Source organism: Rhipicephalus microplus, chromosome X, assembly GCF_043290135.1.
Source record: "Rhipicephalus microplus isolate Deutch F79 chromosome X, USDA_Rmic, whole genome shotgun sequence".
Lineage (NCBI taxonomy): Eukaryota > Metazoa > Arthropoda > Arachnida > Ixodida > Ixodidae > Rhipicephalus > Rhipicephalus microplus.
In genome coordinates this window covers 391,603,270-391,624,520 of record NC_134710.1, presented here as the reverse complement: position 1 = coordinate 391,624,520, position 21,251 = coordinate 391,603,270, and positions in this window count along the sequence as shown.

Below are 21,251 nucleotides of genomic sequence, written 5' to 3'. Positions count from 1 at the left end.
ACCCATCTGCTGTTCGACTACAAACGCCGCCCGCCGGAGATACTCGCTGGGCCGACTATGTCAAGGGAACGCCATCCATGGTAACGAGGGAAGTGCCTCCACTGTCAGAGCATGGCGTGGCTAGGATTGCACAACTCTAACGGAAAAATGCTTTGCTAAGGAGCGCTTTTGAGCATCTTCAAGCAGAGGTAGCTGAAAAAAAATTGGCGACCACGTTGTCGCCCTCGCAGTCGCCTCCCCCATCATGAACAGCAGACGTGCCCCTTGAGATGCCGTCTGAGGCACCTGCAGACGAACATCCCGCAAAGAAGAGAGCTCTGTCCCAGCCTTTACGAGATGAGGGGCTGGAAGACCTTAAATCCGACTTTAGCGAGTTTAAAAACGACACGAAAGAATTTCAGGACGAATTGAGGAACACGCTGAAGTCCCTTAGCGAAGCGTTCTCACCTGCATGAGGGTTGCAACTTTCGAATCCAAGAGAAATAGTGGGTCATCAGGTTCGACAGTGGCAAGTACTTCATTTTCATCGGGTATCTCCAAAGCTAGGGCCACTCTAAAGGGTGGAAAGCAGGCCCCTATACATAATGTGCCGCAAGGCAAAGCAAACTAAAGTTGCAATCATGGCGGGTCCGGCTAGTAATAGTAACATCGTAGTTTGGCAGTGGAACTATTGTGGATCCCTACGTAAGAAGGTGGTCCTTCAGCAATTCATTCGGTCTCATACTAAATAGTCGGAGATTGTCCTACTCCAAGAAACATTGACGGACTCTTTTACCCTATCGGGCTATAGGTCCCACTGCTTATTCGGGCAAGATACAAGGGGTATCTGCACACTTGTCTCGACGAAGTTTACCATCGTAGCTCACGATCTTTCCATGAGCCATAGTAAGACTGAGCGCTTGTTTGTCGAGGTTATACCAAGTGGGCAGCTTCGAAACAGCCTCTTCGTCCTGAACATTTACAGTACTCCTAGAGACATCAGAAGGCGCTTCACGTCGCTAATATCCAGGGCAGTAAGAAAGGCAGCTGGGGCCCCCCTCATTATTGCCGGGGACATCAATGCACCACATCAGGAGTAGCGATATGACCACACTAACGCTAAGGGTAGAGATCTCTGGCAGGCTCCTTCAGACTACAGCCTAACTCTACTCACGGATCCTTCATTCCCTACTAGAATTGAAAATTCATGCTCCAGGGACACTACCCCGGACCTAACCTTCGTGCCAAACTTGAAGTCGGTAACCTGGCACAATCTCAACGAAAGCCTCGGCAGTGATTTCTACATTCTCGTCACTTCGATGAAAATACAGAGCGGACATCCAAGGGAATTTCAGTTCACGGATTGGGATCGTTTCCGCGAAATCAGGGCGCAGAAAAGTGAGAACCGGGAGTCACCAGATTTTTTCTATCACTGGGTGGCACACCTCAAGGAGGTTGTAGCTGCAGCTACCAAGTCCATAGTTACTGATCTTAGGGTTGACAGATTGGACCGCCATCTAGCCCATTTGCTCGAAGCTAAAAACGCCCTTCTTCGCAGATGAAAGGGACAGAAACTGAACCGTAGGCTGCGGAAAAAAATCGCTGAGCTGAATCACCAGATTGAGGAACACTGTCAGACGCTCTCTAGACAACAATGGGATGAAGTTTGCAACTCAGTCGATGGCCAGATGCGCATAGGAGGCAGGTGGAACTTGCTGAAGCATCTGTTAAAAGAATCGAACTCGAAATCCAACCAGAGGCGGGCAATAGACGAAATCCTCCATATGGCCAAACAAGAATCCGAACGAAAAGTTTTCGAACGCCTTGCGAAAAGTTATCTGCCAGTTGATCTCTCGTGTGATGCCGACTATCCCCCTTATGAGGGTCCGCACTTGGAGTCTTTGGACGAACCTTTGGAGTCTTTGGACGAACCTTTGGACGAACCATGAGTGCTAATTTTTTTCTCTTGCAACTGTACATCTCCCAGGTCTGCATAAGTGGCACTGCCTCCTTGTGGCATTCTAAGAGGAAATTAGGTTTTATTGCCTTCGCGTGCGTGCCTGCTCTGCCACTTATACTTGCATAAACGGCACCACAGGTACACTAAACAATATCTCTAACCACAGTGCTACTGAGCATTTTGTGAAGCTCTGAGCAGGCATCACCAGTCAAACACAACAATGAATACTAAAATGGCCAGCACAAAGAAATTCATTCACGCCATTAAAAATCAGTTGAGTTGGTCTTTAAGCCGCTTTATTAGAGGTATAAAATACGTATTACCTGGCCGCAGGTGATGGAGCTCCTTTGCTGGATTCTTTGTCAACTGAAACTTTCTCTTTACGCTTGAACAACAGGTCTCCGAAATCATTATCAGGCAGCACAAACTCATTGTCAGGGTTAGGAAATGGAAGAATTTCCGACTCGTGCTGCAAGAGAGTAAGTTCTGTTAGAATAGGATGTTATCAAGAGATAGACAACAATGTAATGCCAGATGCCATTTTTACCATTGTCGCCACTTTGGTGCACATCTTTTTGCACCAAACCTCGGCTTTCATACAGCCTTATGCTGCCTAGGCTGAAAATGGCACTGGTATAGTTACATTTTAGGTTGCTCGAAACCAAAAAAAAGTTGAGCAGTTGGTAAGGATTCATGATGAAATAACACAAGCATGGAGACTGATTCGAAAGAAGAGATTATGACCAGTGATGTTCCGTACCACATCGAAGAATTCCCATTAAGAGACATGAAAATTTCCTATTTAAGATTTTTCCCTGCAAACGTTCACCAAATATCCAGCATATTTCCCTGCACGACAGTACTAATTTCTGCCCCCATCCACGCACACACATACTAATGATTACAAGTGTCTGACGAACAGGCGACTTTTGAAATTATGACTAGCCCCTCCACTGCCACACCACAAAAGCATGACTTTATTAATTATATACTGTTAGTACACTGCCCATTATGGGCTTCAAGTCCAACACCAATAGTGAACAAGAAATCGCTCCATGTAAATATTAGAAACAAATCTCAAGCAGCATGCTTGCGTTGTGCATGCGCCAGAACAGCTTACAGAAAATGAAGGCGCACTGTGACCGCTAATCGTCGGTGGTCACAGGAGATTTTAACCATTTTTAAAATTCTCTGCAATATCGCAAAGATTCCTTTTCCCTGTGACTCAAAATGACAGGCGAAAATTTCCCGAAAAAAGGAAAAATTTCCTGCACTAAACATTATTGGTCATGATTGTGTTGACATTGTGGAGTTACTATCGTCTCCTGTGAAGACATTTGCCTCGTGGCACACACGTGTTGATCATCATCATCATTTAGCGCGATAGCGGTGGCAGGGCCACCTTGTGGTTAGACTAGGTGTCCGAACAGACAAGATTCGGGACTCTGCTAGACGCGGGGCAGCTGGCGCGAACAGTTGTCTCCCTTAATGGGGCCATGGGAGTGACACCCTGGGTCATCTCCTGTGGGCCTCTCATGGCGAGTCGAACGTTGGCGATGCCGGCTTCATATTACCCTGTATTTGTTATGTTAAGTGCATTAGAATATTGCATAAGGTTGTTATAGTGTGTCACTAGTGACATATTTGACTCAGCTAGCGATATAGTCGATAGAAAAGTAGTTGAATAAATGAACACGCTGTTTGGTGTGAACCGACCATGTCTGCGGTGTCCGTGTGACCCAAGAGTGGGGCTCTTATTTCAAGACCCCACACTGTTTTGAATGTACGCACTAGGAGTGATGTAACCCGCAGCTGGCTGTATTCTGCACATTGTCTGCGCGGCTGACCAGGAATGCGGTTGTGACACCAGGCGATGAACATGCCTGGGACCTCTGCAACTGCCTGCAGCCCAGCTCTTTCGTGAGTGCTGGTTGGAACAAGAAGACGTGTCGGTGCGAGTAACACTTTTTCACACCGACCGCAGTGTTGCTGTAAAGTCATCAAGCCGGGCAGTGCAGCAGTGTCGGCTGGCGGTGGTGTCGTAGTGCATGGACATTAATTAAGGGCATCTGTTGTACTCTTTCAAACAGCATGTGCAGCTGATAAATTTTAGTTTTTTGTGCTTTTGCTATCACCTCTTGTGAAGTCACTTGCACCTCGTCGCGTACGTGTCTCACAGATGGGCGGAATTTATTGGTAACAACCATCGAGCAGTAGGTGGCGCAGTGCTCGCGCAAGTTCATCATCACCATGGTCAGCACAGCAGCTTGGGGGCTGCCCTGCGGCAAGGCTAGGTAGCCGCGTAGAAAAACTTCGGGACTTTTTTTAGCACAGGGCGGCTAGCACGAATGGTCGTCTCCCGTGGGCCCCTCGTGTTGAGCTGAATGTCAGCGACGCCTCCTTCCGGTTACCTAGGATTCGTTGGGTTGATTTTGTGCATTGAAATATTGTATAAGGTTGTTTTAGGGTTTCACTAGAGACATACTTAATTTGGCTAGCGATATCGATGTAAAAGTAGTTGAATAAATATACAAAATGTTTGGTGCGGCTTGACTGCGTTTGCTGTGTCCGTTTGTTCCGTGAGCGGGGCTCTCATTTCTAGACCCGACAATTTTAGATTGAAAGATGGCACGAAGGAAAAGGGAAGAAGGTGAAAGAAGGGAGCTTCATTTTAGAACTATAGAACAAAGAAAGACAAAAGATGTGGTATTGAAGACAAAACATAGAAAAGAACGTGAAGAAGAGGAAGTAAAGAATGGACATGAGAGGGGACAAGGCTGGAAAAGAGAAGAGGCGTGAGTGAGAAATAGCACTAGCGTTGCGTTTATCATTGATGTAATGCTCTGAGGATTGCGAATGACGACTTGCAATGGGAACTCTGATACTTGCGGTGTATAGAAGTGTCATGATTATCTCGGGTGTTCTTGCAATTAAGATGGTTTGAGAAGAAAGATGGGAGATTGTGGTGGGAAAGCACACACTTTATCAAACCAAGAATGGAAAATGCACAAAATTAACGTAACATGCACAAGCATGCAAAACTCATCTAAATACTAAAATCAGAAAAATGAGCCACCTTAGAGCCAATTATAGCCCTAGCCAGCTTATAGACCTATTCCTTGTTGGTAATCAACAGAAGGTGTCATCGATACATGTTGCTGAGCATCGATGTAGCCGTGCGTAGGCTCCGCCCAGCCATCCCAGCCAAAAGCATGCTACCACCCTCATGATCATGTGACAACTGCCGCAGCAAGCGCAAAAGCTGCCTCCGAGCATGGCCCGCATTTCTATGAGTGGCAGCCGCAACACAGGAGGTTGCATATGAGCCTTGTTGACGTGTAGCTCTAGCTTTGAGAATCGAATCAAAGCATGAGGTATTTTGACGGCATTGCGGCATAACGGAATGTGTACACATATTTTAATTTGTTAACATTGCGAAATCATCACCGTTACAGTAGCCTATAATAGGCGTGTACATTTTAATCTGTTAGCATGATCAACATATTAGAACGAGTTCAGAACAGGACAATCTGCTTCATTTCTAACAATTACAAGTATAAGTCTGGTGACACACAAATTAAACTTTACCTTTCATTCCTTGCTGACACTGTTTCACAAATTCATACACTCATCTCGAATACTGGCATGCTTGACACAACTCCACTCTATGTCCCCCAGGCTTGATAATCATCTTGGCTTTTTGTGCATTTACGGATCAACACGTGCATTCAATAGGTCAGCACTTCCACGTGCTGTCCGATGATGGAACTCCCTGCCAGGTAGGATCCCATGTCTACAAAGCATTAATACACTCCGTGACACATTAACCAGTTATCTGGCCAGGGAAGCGCAAAAACATCTGCCATTATAGCTGTACGCCCTTAGTGTCACTTTAATCATTCTTTGTTATTTTTGATTGCATCATTTCATAACAGCCTAGTGCCTTTTTTTCTCTTCATATGTCAAACAATTTATTGTAGAAAATCTGAAGTTTGCTTGACTACGTTATTTTCTTGATAATGCCTCCTGTGATTCCTTTTTCGGTTATATGTTTTATCTTTCATAGTGTTGCGATTTCTTTTTTTACCAGTACTGCCGTAAACACTTTCTATTGTACTGCGCTTTGTCATTTGGTTCGTGAATGCTGTTCACGTATTTATATTTTGTGAACAATAGTGAAATTGCACTTTTTGTATTGCCCCCCTTACACTATGCCTCAACACGGGCCTGTAGAGTTTTTTAAATAAATAAACAATCTCAGCACGTTTTCCAATTACTGTTTTCCTGCGATTTCTCACAGACGTGAAAAACTCATGAAGTGCACCGTAGCAACAATAGCCCTGCCCAATCACTTGTGTCAGGTGTGTTATTGCAGCCGCGTATAAACAGAAAAAACGTAGTTTAAATTGATACTATCATTCATTCGGTGCTGCTTTAAAGAGCCACTCACCAGGCCCCATACTGAATTTTAGTAAGACAGTGGAAGTTCGCGGGTGTCCGATGAGGAACATTTTGCCACAAAAATGTTTCGGATCGGTTCATTTCGAGCAGAGAAAACAAGTTTTTTAAAGCGGCGCGAAACGAGGATGAGAGGAGGCGAGCTCGAAACCCTTGCCGCTCCTACGCGTAGCCTTAGCAAGCCAAAATCTCTTTCCTGCCCTCTCCGGCATCCGACCAAGAGGTGACGACGTGCGCATGACATGCCCAAACAAGTCCAACCCCCGAGCACGCGAGCGGAGTTGCTTTCTTTACCAGCGTTATTTTGTGGTCTTCTGCCTGTTTCTGCGGGATCGTTTGGAAACGCTGGCTTAGACGCGGTAGAATAGTTGAGGACAATGAGTGCACGAACGCGTAGGAGCGTTCCACGGCGGTCGTCTGCTCAATGCACTGACCGCGAGGACCCGAACGCATGCGAAACGCTGGCACATTAGTCCCGCATCTTGTTGCATTTCACGAAAAAAAAAACGAAAGAAAAACACGCACAATTTTTTATTGCATCTCATTATTTTTTTCCAGTTTTATTATTCTCTTAAAGCAACAAATACATAAACTATGCATGTTGTGTTAAATAAATTTTGCCATGTCACATGACATACTGTTCACAACGTCAGAGCAGAGTAGTCTACGTAGAGGACCAACGTCATTGCATTGTTGTGTACGTAGACCCATTCATACGCCCACGTCATGCTCTCACTCTCTAGGCGTGCGCCGGCAGAGGGGAGGGCGAGCAGCGTTCATCTTGAAATTTGACCCAATTTCGCGGCATGGAGCGTTGCAAATTTTAGCAGATGTGATCATGAACACCTCGTCTACGCATTGCGCTTGTCAGCTCAAAATTGTCAAACCTGGTGAGTGGCTCTTTAAGGAACCGTGCCCACACAGAAAGAAACACATGCTTCATGACAGAGTGACATTAGTTCACGCGAGTACAATGAAAACTTTCTGACACGTCTAAGCCTTCTGAAGTTATATCAACAATGGCAACCGTGAAAAATTCTTTACATAAGGCAATGGTATTTGCAACATTAGCGTGCTTTGGGCTAAGCATGCTCACTATGTCTCCACAAAAGGTTTATTCCAAAAAATGTGGAGTGGCACATCGCAATGACAAACCCTTGACCGACCCAGTCGTTTTTTCTGGGTAAGCCGTTCCAAAAGATAACCAGTGAACCGGCGTCGAAGGCAAGTTCTCGCGCAGCTAATCCTCTTGGGACAGTTTTTGTAAACAGAAAACTGGAAAAGAAGACAGCCTATATGTCTTAAGCCTTTCCACACAAATAACCGTGACAGCTTGTCGTTACACTGCTTTTTACTCTTTGCATGGCAACAAAAAAGTTATTGCGCAGCTAATCCTCTCGTGATGGTTTTCGTAAACAGAAAACTGGAAAAGAAGACAGCCTATATGTCTTAAGCCTTCCCACACAAATAACCGTGACAGCTTGCCGGCACACCACTTTTTCCTCTTTGCTCGGCGACAAAAAGCGTACGCACCAACAAAAAAACAGCAGAAACTGCGATAGGCACGACGGCTTTTGCCTACCACGCTGAACTAAGTGCCCGGCGACAGCGCCACCGCATTTTGGTGACGTATGTCTAGGGGAATTCGTCTATAGCCACTATAGCTTCTATGTGATTCTTCAATGATGCTCGCTCTCGAATAGAACGTTTTACTGTTTGTGGCAGCGGTTTGCGACAACGAAGTTTCCCATCGCCGAAGCCCTAAAGACATCTCGCAGTCATCATCGTTGGCCCGGGTCTGTTTGACGATTGACTTGTCTTCACTTGTGACCCAGTCGTCGTGGGTCCCGGCAGCTTAGGCCTACCCGGCAACGTAGAACTCCAGGGATTGCCAAGTGTGTGCCAGCCATCTTGTGAAGGTGTATAGCAGCAGGTGCCCCGAGAACTGCTGTTGCAAGGTGACACTGGCCTGGAGAGCATCTCTCGTTGTCTACTAAGATTGCTGACTGCTCTCCGGCACCCTAAAGCCACCACCCTCAGATTCACGCTAACTGAGCCTTACCAAAGAGAGTAACGCTGTCTTTGCAACCCTCCTCGTTCGGCGCCCTACAGGACTATGCCACCTGAGCTCCTGGGGGTTTTCCACCACAGCTCGGGTCGTGTGCCACGCGCTTTCCCCCAACCAATCTTGTACAAGAACGTGGCACATATGCGCACCATCGCCGCATCTTCGCCGCACCATCGCACCATCGCCGCAGCTACAATGAACGGCCCAATGCTCATGGAAAAGGCAATGTGGTTTGCAACCGCGCTAGGTGAAGACAGCTTCACTGGTGGCACAGGATGGCAGCAACGCTTTGAAAATCGCTATAGCATCGTCGGGAAGACCCTCTCGGGTGAAAGCGGGGCAACCTGCAGCAACAACAGCATTGAGAAGTGGCGGTCCGACGAATGGCCGGACATTTTCAACAGCTTTACGCCGTCGCAAATATTTAATGCCAACGAAACTGCCCTGTTTTGGCAGTCAAGCAAGACGCCAAGCAAGACGTTGGGCTCCAAGGGCAGCAAATGCCATGGCGGAAAAATGAGCAAGGTGCGCATCTCCATTTTGCTCGCTGCAAATATGGACGGCTCGTGCAAACTTCAGCCGTTCGTTATCGGCAAGAGCAGATCGCCACGCTGCTTCAAGAACGCAAGAGGTCTCTCGGTGTGCTACGCATCCAACAAAAAAGCGTGGATGACACGTGATCTGTTCACGGAGTGGCTCCGGGCATGGGATACCGAGCTGGAGAAGTCCGTCCACCAAGTCTGTCTCCTTCTCGACAATTGTTCGGCCCACCACGTCACCATCCCACTGAAAAACATCACCGTGAAAATTTGGCAGGCCTACACTACGGCGAAGCTGCAGCCTCTCGACCAAGGCATTATCAAAGCCTTCAAGGTTGGGTACAGGCGACGACTGGTGCAGAGGCTCCTGACGAACCTTCGTTTGGGAATCGAACTCAAAGTTGGCCTTCTTGGAGCTACACAGATGCTGACAGGCACTTGGAACGACGTGAACTAAACCACAGTCGTAAACTGCTTCCGAAAAGCGGGCTGTGTGGTGACTCCTGACGAGGCGTGTTCGGACACCGAAGACGACGGCGTTGAGTGCTTCGACGGTGAATTTCAGGCGCTGGCGGCATTCCCAGGTGCCATCTAAGATGGCGCAACAGTGAACGATTTTTTAAGTGCTGACGATGACACGCAGGCTGTGACGGATCTCAACGATGCGGAGATCGTGGCGTACATCGCAATTGCCGCTGCCGAAAAAGCGGCAACAAGCGACTCCGATGAAGATATCCACCCGCCTACTGCAGCTGAGCTTGCGTCGGCCTTCAGCGTGGTTCGCCGCTGTTGCGGCGCAATGGAAGGCACCGGACTTTCGCATTTGGACAGCGTCAGCAAATTTGAAGACAGTTTAATGAACTTCATGGCGCAAAAGAAGAAGGAGTCCAAGCTCACGCACTTTTTTCGTGCCAAATAAAGTGCCGTGGTCGTTGCGCTGTGTTTCGTATTTTCCGTGCTTTGGAGAACAAGTTGGTTACAAACCGCTTGTCACGATCTCCGAAAGCTCTCAGTGATGTGCGCAGTATTCAGGTAGGCATATTGTATATTTCGAATTATCGATATATCGAACTATTTTACGATCCCCTTGGAGTTCAATATATCCGGGATTGACTGTACTTAAAAATAAGCTAATACCTAAATCCTCTGTCCACTTTAAGTCCCACTAGAATCCTTCACTCAAGTCTGGCCACTCTAGCCTCACAGTTGAGTTGTCACCAAAATGGAATTTTTACTTAGCTCTGTCCATCGCTGTAAGTCCAACCTACATTGTGGTGATTCTGCTGTGGATCTAGCAAACAGTACTGTTGCAATCATTGCTCCGATGCAAAACAGTCCGTCGCGCTGACTTGACCTTCTCCCGGTTGTGTCGTTAATATGGCAGAAGCGCCTCCAGAACTGAATGCCTGCTGCGCCTATCAACCGAACATAGCTGCTGATGCAACTTTCTTCTCTCATAGCCATGCAGACAATGCCAGCTCAATGAACTGTGGTTTTCCATTGCAGCTGCTGTCACAGGCGTTGAGCCGTGTGCTCCTCCATGTCTGTTCTGTGTGCTTTTTCGCCTACTTGGTCGTCCATACGCCGTCTTACTCAGGACTGTGTGTTTGGTGCACGGTTATTATGCTAGTTCTGCTGTTTCAAGGCAACAGAATATGTTCTGCCTAATCGACACGGGTGAAAGCATTGAAGCTACAGACAAGCTTGTTGCATGTGTCAATTGGCTGACCTTGATTTAAAACCACGAGGGTTGTTTGTATAAGCAAACTTTACTGGATTTTCAATCGTGAAGATTTAACTGAGCGACTGCCACAAACATTGTTTGCATTTTTGTGTCCCCCTTTTATGCAGTTTATACTTGTTGCATGTTTTATAATTTCAAAGAAGCATGCTTACATGCGTAGTAAAGGCATGTTTGAGTAAAAGCCACTAGGAAACAGCTTAACAAACCGTGTACATGGCAGTGCAGAGCAGCGCACTGATAATTGCAGTATCTCATTACATGTGCTAGCTCATCCACTAAAACAACCTAACGAATTGTCTCTCGAAAAATAACACACTACAAGCACTAGGTGGAACATGCGCTCCACCATAACTAAAACACAAGAAGCTTCTACTCAGATGGTGAATGTGATTATAACAGCAATAACAGAACCCACAGGACAAGCAGAGGCACTTCCCTTACAAAGGCATCTGCGAACACTAGCTAAAAGATACAGCAACATACATCGGGTTGGATTTATTCACTAACACAAAAAGTAGTTCGAAAACATCACCTGAAAGTGTTGTAACCTGAGGTCTGCCCGACCCGAACACCATGGACAGTAAAGGCAATGAACCCTAGATACATTAAAATTTCGAAAGGCCTTAAAATTAAGGGCCGATGTGCTGTGGGTACCCTACTACCTAACGTATTAGATGAATGGAACAGCATTTTGTAAAGTGCATCTTAGTGATTAAAGGTCCCTAGGCACCAAATTTGGAAACTCACAGTGCTCGTGGTGTTTGATATCCTGCATGCAGGGGCACCTCTGACAGATCATTAGTGACGAGCTGGAACAGCGTTTTTGAAAACCTTTTCCTAGTATACAGGTGCAGTCGGCATTTCACTATTGTTCAAGGACTATTGTCACCCCTCGCTCTGTTGTCTGACGTGGCAACGCCGGCGTGAAGTGACGAAATGAACGCCGGTGGCCATGCGCACCTTGTCACGTCTAAATGTATTAGCGCCTTAACTGTGGCATGTAGTCATGTTTTTACATGACACGCATCTCATGATTATCATGTTTGCTTCGCCAAATACGTTCGTCATCCATTGGCGTCGCACAATACCAAATTTGGCATACGCGAAGCTAGGGAAACGGCCGCGAGCGCATCATCAGTGTGGCATGTAGTCATTTTGTTACATGTCACGCATGTAGGGATTATCATGTTTGGATGTGTCATTTGCCTATGTCATCCATTAGCATCACGTAATACTAAGTTTGGTACATGTGAATCTAACGAAATGGCCACGAGCTCATCGTGAGCGCAGCATGTAGTCATGCTCTAACATGACACTCGTCTTATGATTATCATGTTTGCATCAGTCACACACCTTCGTCATCCATTCACGTACCGTAATACCAAATTTGGTATATTTGACGCTAGCGAAACGGCCGCGAGCTAATGATGAGCGTGGCATGTAGTCATGTTCTTACATGACACGCATGTCATGATTTTCATAATAGGATCTGTTTCTTGTGTTCGCCATTTAATCATGCCATACCATAGCGGTTTTGCAACATGCCATGTGAACGGATCCACCGCAAGGGCTGTAGGACCACGAAATGTAAATCATGACAATCATGACATTTATGTCATGTTTTTTATGTTATTACTAATCAAATATTTTCTTCAAACGGTCATGTAATGCCATAACAAGTTCGGTATTGATAACAATAACGAAACTGCCAGGAGAACTGAAAGTCGTAGGCGACAAGATAGATAGATAGATAGATAGATAGATAGATAGATAGATAGATAGATAGATAGATAGATAGATAGATAGATAGAAGTGCCATTCAAATTTCTTGGCAGTTCCTACTAAGCAAGGTAATGGGATATATATATATATATATATATATATATATATATATATATATATATATATATATATATATATATATATATATATATATATATATATATATATATATATATATATATATATATATATGGCACAACGGGAGCGTTGTCAACAAGGATAAATATACTTATTTCCCAACAGTTTCGGGAGGGATCCTCCCTTCGTCAGGGGATGAGTTATACTAACATAGACGTTCGAACTTCATTGCTGCCGCGTCCCTCTCACCTTGAAAGATGTTTGCGAGAGTAAGAGAAAACTAAAAGAAAAAAAGAGAGAAAAAAAAGAAAGAAAGAAAGAAAACGGAAAAAACATTGTCAACACTGAGCACGAAACCAGACTGTGCACATCCAAATGTCGGTGTAAGTCCACATCTGGTTATCATCCTGTCCTGGCCAGTTCTCGATGTTTGTCGGGCCACCCAAGATTGTCGCCGCGGTGGCGGGAGGGGCCCGCGACGGCGTGCGTAAGGAAAGGGGTTCCCCTTCATGGGTTGGTCGGCTCTTTACCTTTCATCTTCGCCCGTTTCCACTCAATGGCCGTCAAGTGGTAGGCGATCGTTAACACTTTGTATGTACACGTGAGGAAAAAATATATAAGAAAAAAAGAAGAAAGGACAGTGTACACGTACGAGTCAGTCAGAAAAAACAAGTGTGAAGAAGAAGATGTGCCTGCAGCGAGCAGCATCGCCAACGCCCGGCTCTCTCGCCTCGTGCTTCGGCTCGCTGCTGTGCCGGTCTCTGCTGGACGGTTCATCACGCTGTCTTGCCGTTGTCGTTAACTACTAATAAGCCTCTTCACATTTGGTGGAGGGTGCTGTTTATCCCCGTCGCTACACCCTGGAGCTGCGAAGCCGCACGCTACAGCCCGTCATGACTGACAACGCCAACCCATCGGCATCGTCACCCCAGTTCAACTGTCCCGGCCATCCTAGGCTACGGGACCCGAAGGCCTTCAGCGGTGCTGATGGGACCGACGTGGAAGACTGGCTCGACCACTACGAGCTGGTGAGCGCCAATAACAAGTGGGATGAAGCCGACAAGCTGGGCCATGACATATTTTATCTCACTGGCGTCGCAGAATTGTGGTTTAACAACCACAAACACAACATTCCCACATGGAGCGTCTTCAAGACGTCATGTGCCGAAGTGTTCGGTCGGCCGGCTGTCCGCAAGCAGTGAGCAGAACAGTGCTTGCGCGTGCGCTTTCAGCAGACTGGAGAAAAATTTACCAGTTATATTGAGGATGTCGTCGACCTTTCTCGAAGCGCGAATGACACCATGCCCGAGTCGGACAAGGTCAAACACATCCTGAAGAAGGGCATCGACGATGGCGCTTTTCAAATGCTCTTGGCTAGGAATCCAAGCACAGTTTCTGAAGTCGTCAGCTTGTGTCAGAGCTACAACGAGTTGAAGAAGCAACGCACTCTGACTCGGCAGCCTCAGCCTGGTGGTGAGTCGCTGTCCAGTTTCGACTCCATACCTAACGCGTCCGATCGAACGCGTTATTCGAAGGTCGTAGGTTCGATTCCTGCTCACGGCTGGTTATTTTTCATCCACTTTTCTTTCTTCGTATTTACATTCAATTGGTTCTAATAACTTCCCCTGTACATTCCTTGGCATTACTGTCTGTTAGATCTCATTAATATTGTGTTAAAACACGGAAAAACGAGCCCTTAGGTATACACTTCTTTCCCTTATATATATATATATATATATATATATATATATATATATATAGATTGAAGTGAAGAAGAGGAGCTTCAGCGGCATTTCTCGGCGCATAAGGGGCATCGCCATCAGTATAAGCTCGTGCTTGCTGCGCTTGGCCGGACGCTGCTGACTGCTTCGCTTTCTGCGTTCTGCGCTGCAAATAAACACCGTTACAAGTGGTGGAGGTGCTGGGTTTTGATCACCCTGGAGCTTCGGAATCGCATTTTACCATCCACTATGCCTACCGACGCAAGCGCCGCTCCAACTCCTCCATCGGCACCGCCTACCGTTCTCTGCGCCGGTTCTCTGCGTCTGCGAGATCCCCCTGTTTTCTCAGGCACAGAAGACAAGGACGTTGACGACTGGATTTCAATGTACGAGCGAGTGAGTACTCACAACAAATGGGATGACGCCGCCAAGTTGGCCTACGTCTCCTTCTACCTGTCGGACGTAGCCAAGCTGTGGTTTATAAACCACGAAGCGGAACTCCCTACATGGTCGGTCTTCAAAACGAGCCTCACACAAGTTTTCGGGCGGCCTGAGGTACGCAAACGCCGTGCCGAACAACGCTTACATACTCGGTCCCAGCAGCTTGGTGAGAATTTCACAAGCTATATTGAGGACGTTCTGGACCTTTGCAAGCGAGTCAACGAGTCCATGTCCGAAGAGCTTAAGATCAAGCATATCATGAAGGGCATTGAGGACGACGCTTTCCAAATGTTGCTTTCTAAGAGTCCTCGCACTGTCCTAGAACTGACCGAGTTATGCCAGAGTTTTGACGAGTTGCGCAGGCAACGTCTTTCCACCCGACGTCCCTCGGTGCTCGACAACTCTTTGTCCAGCCTGTCCACCCTTGGCATAGGAGAAGACCATGCCCCTCTTCTCTCCAAGATCCAAGAGTTCATCCGCGCTGAGGTCGCTCGTCAGCTCTCTTTGATGTCCTGCGTACCCGATCAACCACGCAGATCGACGTCTACATTTCGCGACTTCATTCAAGACCAGGTCGCACAAGTTCTTCCTCCCGCTCGTGAACCGCCGCCAGTCGCCGCACCTCTCACGTACGCCGAGGCCGTTGCTCGACCTCAACAGCCTGCGTTCCAGCCAGCGCCTACGTATTCGTCGCCGCCCTTTTCGCCGCCGATCTATTCACCGCCGCCTATGCCGATACCACCTCGGCCGCAGTTTTCTACCCCCCAGCCGCAAGTCGGAGTCTACTCCGACCAATGGCGGACCCACGACAACCGTCCCATATGTTTTGCTTGTGGTGGTGTTGGCCACGTGGCACGTTATTGTCGTCGTCGCCAGGCTGCTCAGAACATTCGACGGATGCCCTCTTTCGACCCTCAGTTTTCTTCTACGCCTTCAAGCCCTCCTTCCTCTTCCTTTCCTTCTGATCGTCCACACGGCCCGACCCGCCGCTCCCCATCTCCACGTCGACGTTCGCTTTCCCCTATGCGTCGCCGTTCCGGACCCACCGACCAGGAAAACTAACGGCCGCAGTTCCCGAGGCACGAACTGCGTCCCTGTCGCCATGCACAAGTCCTCGCTCCTGTCCAGCTAACGTCATTGAAGTGTCAGTCGATGGTATCGTCGTCATGGCGCTTGTCGACACCGGAGCCGCTCTATCCGTCGTTTCCATCAACCTGTGCCGCAAACTCCGCAAAGTTCTGACGCCATTATCCGGCCTCTCTCTTAGAACGGCTAACGCACAAAGTGTAACACCTCTCGCAGCCTGTACCACACGAGTCGTCATCCAAGGGATTGTGTATATCGTCGAATTCGTAGTGCTGCCCTCGTGTTCCCATGACATGATACTCGGCTGGGACTTCCTTGCGAATAATAATGCCGTCATTGACTGCTGTCGCGCTGAACTTGAGCTATCTGCACTTCCTGATGTAGACGCTGTCGAAGCCTCCCTGCCGTGTTATAAACTGTTTGTTTCGGACGACACCACCGTACCACCGCGCTCTTCTCTGCTGGTGACTGTGTCGTGTGACGCTATTTCAGACGGTGATGTTTTATTTACGCCCTCTTCCCTGTTCATTCAACGCAAATGTTCTCCACAGCCCATTGCTCTCCTTACTCTCCACCATGGCGTCACGAAGACGCTCGTGTACAATACGCTAGAAGGGCCTTTACCTTTATTCCATAGTGAATGTCTCGGTCACGTGCTTCCGATCGACGCCCGTTGCATTTTTTGACGCTCCATCTAGTTTACTTTCTACGGACCTCAGCACACTCATTTCTGACTCTGTTGTTGACCAGTCACTCCTTGACGCTTTCCACCGCTCCATCGATGTCGCAACGTCTTCTTCAGAACGAAGCCAGTTAGTGAACCTGCTGCAAAAGTTTCGTACTTCTTTTGACAGCCACGCTTCTGGCCTCAGTCGCACATCGAACATATCTCACAAGATTGACACAGGAAGCCATACGCCTCTACGGCAGCGCCCCTACCGAGTCTCAGCGTCGGAGCGCCGTGTTATTGACGACCAGGTTGCTGACATGCTCCAGCGGGGTATTGTACAGCCTTCTAACAGTCCCTGGGCGTCACCGGTCGTTCTTGTTAAGAAGAAGGACGGCTCCATTCGGTTCTGTGTGGACTATCGACGTTTAAACAAGATCACCCGCAAGGACGTTTACCCGTTACCGCGAATAGACGACGCCCTTGACTGTTTGCAGGGAGCAGAATACTTCTCTTCGCTGGATTTACGGTCTGGATACTGGCAAGTTCCTATGGAAGCATCTGACCGGCCGAAAACAGCGTTTGTCACACCTGATGGGTTATACGAGTTTACCGTTATGCCTTTCGGCCTTTGTAACGCTCCAGCCACTTTTGAAAGAATGATGGGCACTATTTTACGAGGCCTCAAGTGGAACACATGTTTTGCTACCTCGATGACGTAGTTGTCTTTTCCACCGATTTCGACACCCATTTAAATCGTCTCGAGCACGTCCTCACACGTCTCACCGACGCCGGCCTTCAACTCAACCTCAAGAAGTGTCGTTTTGGTGCCCGGCAGCTCACCATTCTTGGCCACGTCGTATCGCGGGACGGCATACTTCCTGACCCCGCCAAGCTTCGAGCAGTCGCCGATTTTCCGAAGCCAAAGAACTTGAAGGAACTTAGAAGTTTTGTCGGCTTGTCGTCATACTTCCGACGCTTTATTAGAAATTTTGCTTCTGTATGTGCGCCCCTTACGGACCTTCTTAGCGGCGACAAGGACCTTTCCACCTGGTCACCAGCATGCGACGATGCATTCACCAAATTACGCCACCTGCTGACTTCACCATCCATCCTCCGCCACTACGATCCTGCCGCTCCCACGGAGGTTCATACTGATGCCAGCGGTGTTGGACTTGGCGCTGTGCTCGCGCAACGAAAGGCAGGGTTCGATGAATATGTCGTCGCCTACGCAAGCCGAACTTTAACGAAAGCCGAGGCTAACTACTCCGTGACCAAGAAAGAGTGTTTAGCTATTATTTGGGCCCTTGGAAAATTTCGCCCCTACCTGTATGGTCACGCATTCGACGTCGTCACTGACCACCACGCCCTTTGTTGGCTATCCACACTTAAAGACCCTTCCGGACGACTTGCTCGCTGGGCGCTCAAACTTCACGAATACGACATCCGCGTTATTTACAGATCTGGTCGTAAGCACACGGACGCCGACGCCCTTTCTCGCTCACCCATATCGTATGAAGGCGTTTGCCTCTCTTCCCTCGAGCCTGCACTTGCGTCATCCGCCTTGCGCAACATGACGGTGGAACAACGAAAGGATCCCTGGATCAGTGGCCTCATAAGCATTCTTTCTGATCCTCTCACTCCTTCGCCGTCTCGCGCTATCCGCCGCCAGGCTCGCAACTTTTGCCTAAGGGATGATCTTCTTTATCGACGCAACTACCTTTCTGACGGTCGCAAGTGTCTCCTTGTGATACCCCGCCATCTTCGAGCTGCTATCTGCGAAGCTTTTCACGCGGACCCACAGTGCGCCCACGCAGGCCTCTTCAAGACATACGCTAGGCTTCGACTCAGATTTTATTGGCGTGGCATGTATAACTACGTGCGGAAATTCATTCGCTCGTGTGCTCAGTGCCAACGACAAAAGTTACCTCCCGGGCAAGTCTACCCGTCACAACCTCTTCCTTGTCCTAGTCGACCTTTTGATCGCGTCGGCATTGACATTTACGGACCACTACCATCAACTCTAGCTGGTAATCGCTGGATTATTGTTGCGATAGACCATCTGACACGCTATGCCGAAACAGCCGCGCTGCCGACTGCCACAGCCCGTGACGTTGGAACGTTTCTGTTGCAACGTTTCGTTCTGCGTCATGGTGCTCCTCGCGAGCTCTTAAGTGACAGAGGCCGTGCCTTCCTTTCTGACGCCTTGAAGGCATTACTCAACGAATGCCGAATCGTGCACCGCACAAGTACAGCGTACCACCCTCAGACTAATGGCATGACGGAGCGCTTCAACCGTACTCTTGGCAGTATGCTGTCGATGTACGTCGCCTCTGATCATTCAAATTGGGACCAAGTTCTCCCGTTCGTCACCTACGCGTATAATACCGCCGTACAAGCTACTACTGGGTTTTCGCCATACTTTCTTTTGTACGGACGAGAACCTTCAAATACAGTAGACACTATTCTTCCATATAAACCTTATGAGTCCGAAAGTACAACTCTGTCCGAAGCTGCCCGACATGCTGAAGAATGCCGCCAGCTTGCTCGCTCTTTTTCTACCGAGGACCAGTGGCAGCAGCAATCCCGCCAGACTGGGGACCGTTCGGCTCCAAACTTTCCACCTGGTTCATTGGTATGGCTTCGGGCACCTGCTACCGCGCCTGGCCGCTCCGCAAAACTTCTTCCCAAATACATCGGGCCATACCGTGTTGTAGAGCAAACGTCACTCGTCAACTATATCGTGGAGCCCATCATCCCATCCACAGACCTACGCTACCGCGGCCGCGACACTGTCCACGTCTCTCGTCTAGAGCCATATTACGACCCATTAGTCGTTTGTTCTCCCTAATTCGCCAGGATGGCGTCTTTTTGTGCGGAGGGCGATTGTAGTGAAGAAGAGGAGCTTCAGCGGCATTTCTCGGCGCATCAGGGGCATCGTCATCAGTATAAGCTCGTGCTTGCTGCGCTTGGCCGGACGCTGCTGACTGCTTCGCTTTCTGCGTTCTGCGCTGCAAATAAACCCCGTTACAATATATATATATATATATATATATATATATATATATATATATATATATATATATATATATATATATATATATATATATATACGCTCACCTTGCAAACCATGTATGCATTAAACAACTAATATTTTTTTATATTTGACCAATAATGTAATAATATTGTCGCACACGTACTCTCTGCCATTTAAAGTAATCGAACTTAAGACCACAGATATATTGTCTCTCATTTTCTGCCAGGTATTGTTTCCGAATGTGAAAGAAAACACACTGGTGTTTATATTGATACGTATACATCAGAATATTAGCCGAGTCATGCAACAATATATTTTACGCCACCCTAATTAAATACACACTATTTCACTATGCTCATTCAGCAACCAAGGCCAGCCTGGCGTGTTGCCGACTGCTGACCCCGACGAGTGTTTGGCACGCTCGGCGTTCACTCGACCACCGACGGTGGCCCGAACCACGCCGCCGACCAAGTTCCCATGTAATCGGCAGCGTACTTCGGGCCGACCCTTTTCGAATGTCTGGGGGCCAGTGAAGTCGGCTTCCGACTACATGCCAGCCATCCGCCAATGGTCGGCAGTCGGCCAAGGTTGTTCGGGACGTTGTGTAGAGGGCGTGTAAAGGAGAAAGAAACGGCTGAACATTTGATAATGTTCTGTAAAGGGCTCCGCCCTATAGTCCAAGACAATGGCGCACAAATTTTCAAAGCATTGGGCTTTAGGGACAGTGAAGGCAAAATAGACTTTAAACGGGTAGAACTAACCAGGAGGAGACTAACTGATTGGTGGCTACAATCAAAGCGCGAGTGAAATTCAATCCTTCACCACATAGTGATAGTACTTAACTTTTTCGCTAGGTAGCGTGAGCCGCCACCTGATCTTAAAGGACACATCTGGGTACATCCATCCATCTATCCAGCAATTTTCCACGAAGAAAAAAAAAGATATACAGGGTGTCCCACATAACTTCAGCCAAGAATTTGAAAGTGAAAGCCAGTTAGGAAGCGAATTGAACCAATCGCATACTACTCGCACTAGCCTGTAGGTACTCAGGCTATTTTTTTTATTTCACCCTATATTACCAGAGGCACCGTTCGCATCAGTATTAGCGGAGCTCACTGCAATACGGGACGGGTTAACTGTAATGATATCCAAAATGGATTCCTTCTCACATGATAAATTGCTTGTATATACGGACTCCATACAGGCAGTTCGAGAATTGCGAAGAGTGACCAGCTCCCTGGATATAGCCTCTGATAAACACTGACTGATTCACTCGTGCGCCTGTCCTGTTCGCGTATTGTGTACCCACCAGTCTGCACCGGAAGCAGACGCCACTTGCCATCCAGCGGCTGTTCAACACCCGCTGCCTCTACTTCGTTTGTCCCCGAAGGACAGCAATTGCTTGAGCACAAAGAAACTCTCCGGCGTTCCACGCGTGCACTCATTCCCCCGCGTGGATCAGACCTTCCCGGTGGCTTAACTAGCCGAGAGGAGGTTGCGCTCAGGAGGATTAGTGTGGGCGCCGCCTTGACTCCTGCAATCTGGGCTACAAGGACATCCGGTGCACAGCCTTCCCCAACGACATGCCCATTCTACGTTGCCCCAGCCACAGAGGAAACGCTCAATCACCTATTGGGAACCTGTCCGGGCCTTCACCAGGCTCGCACTCGCCACTCGCCACTTACGCGGCC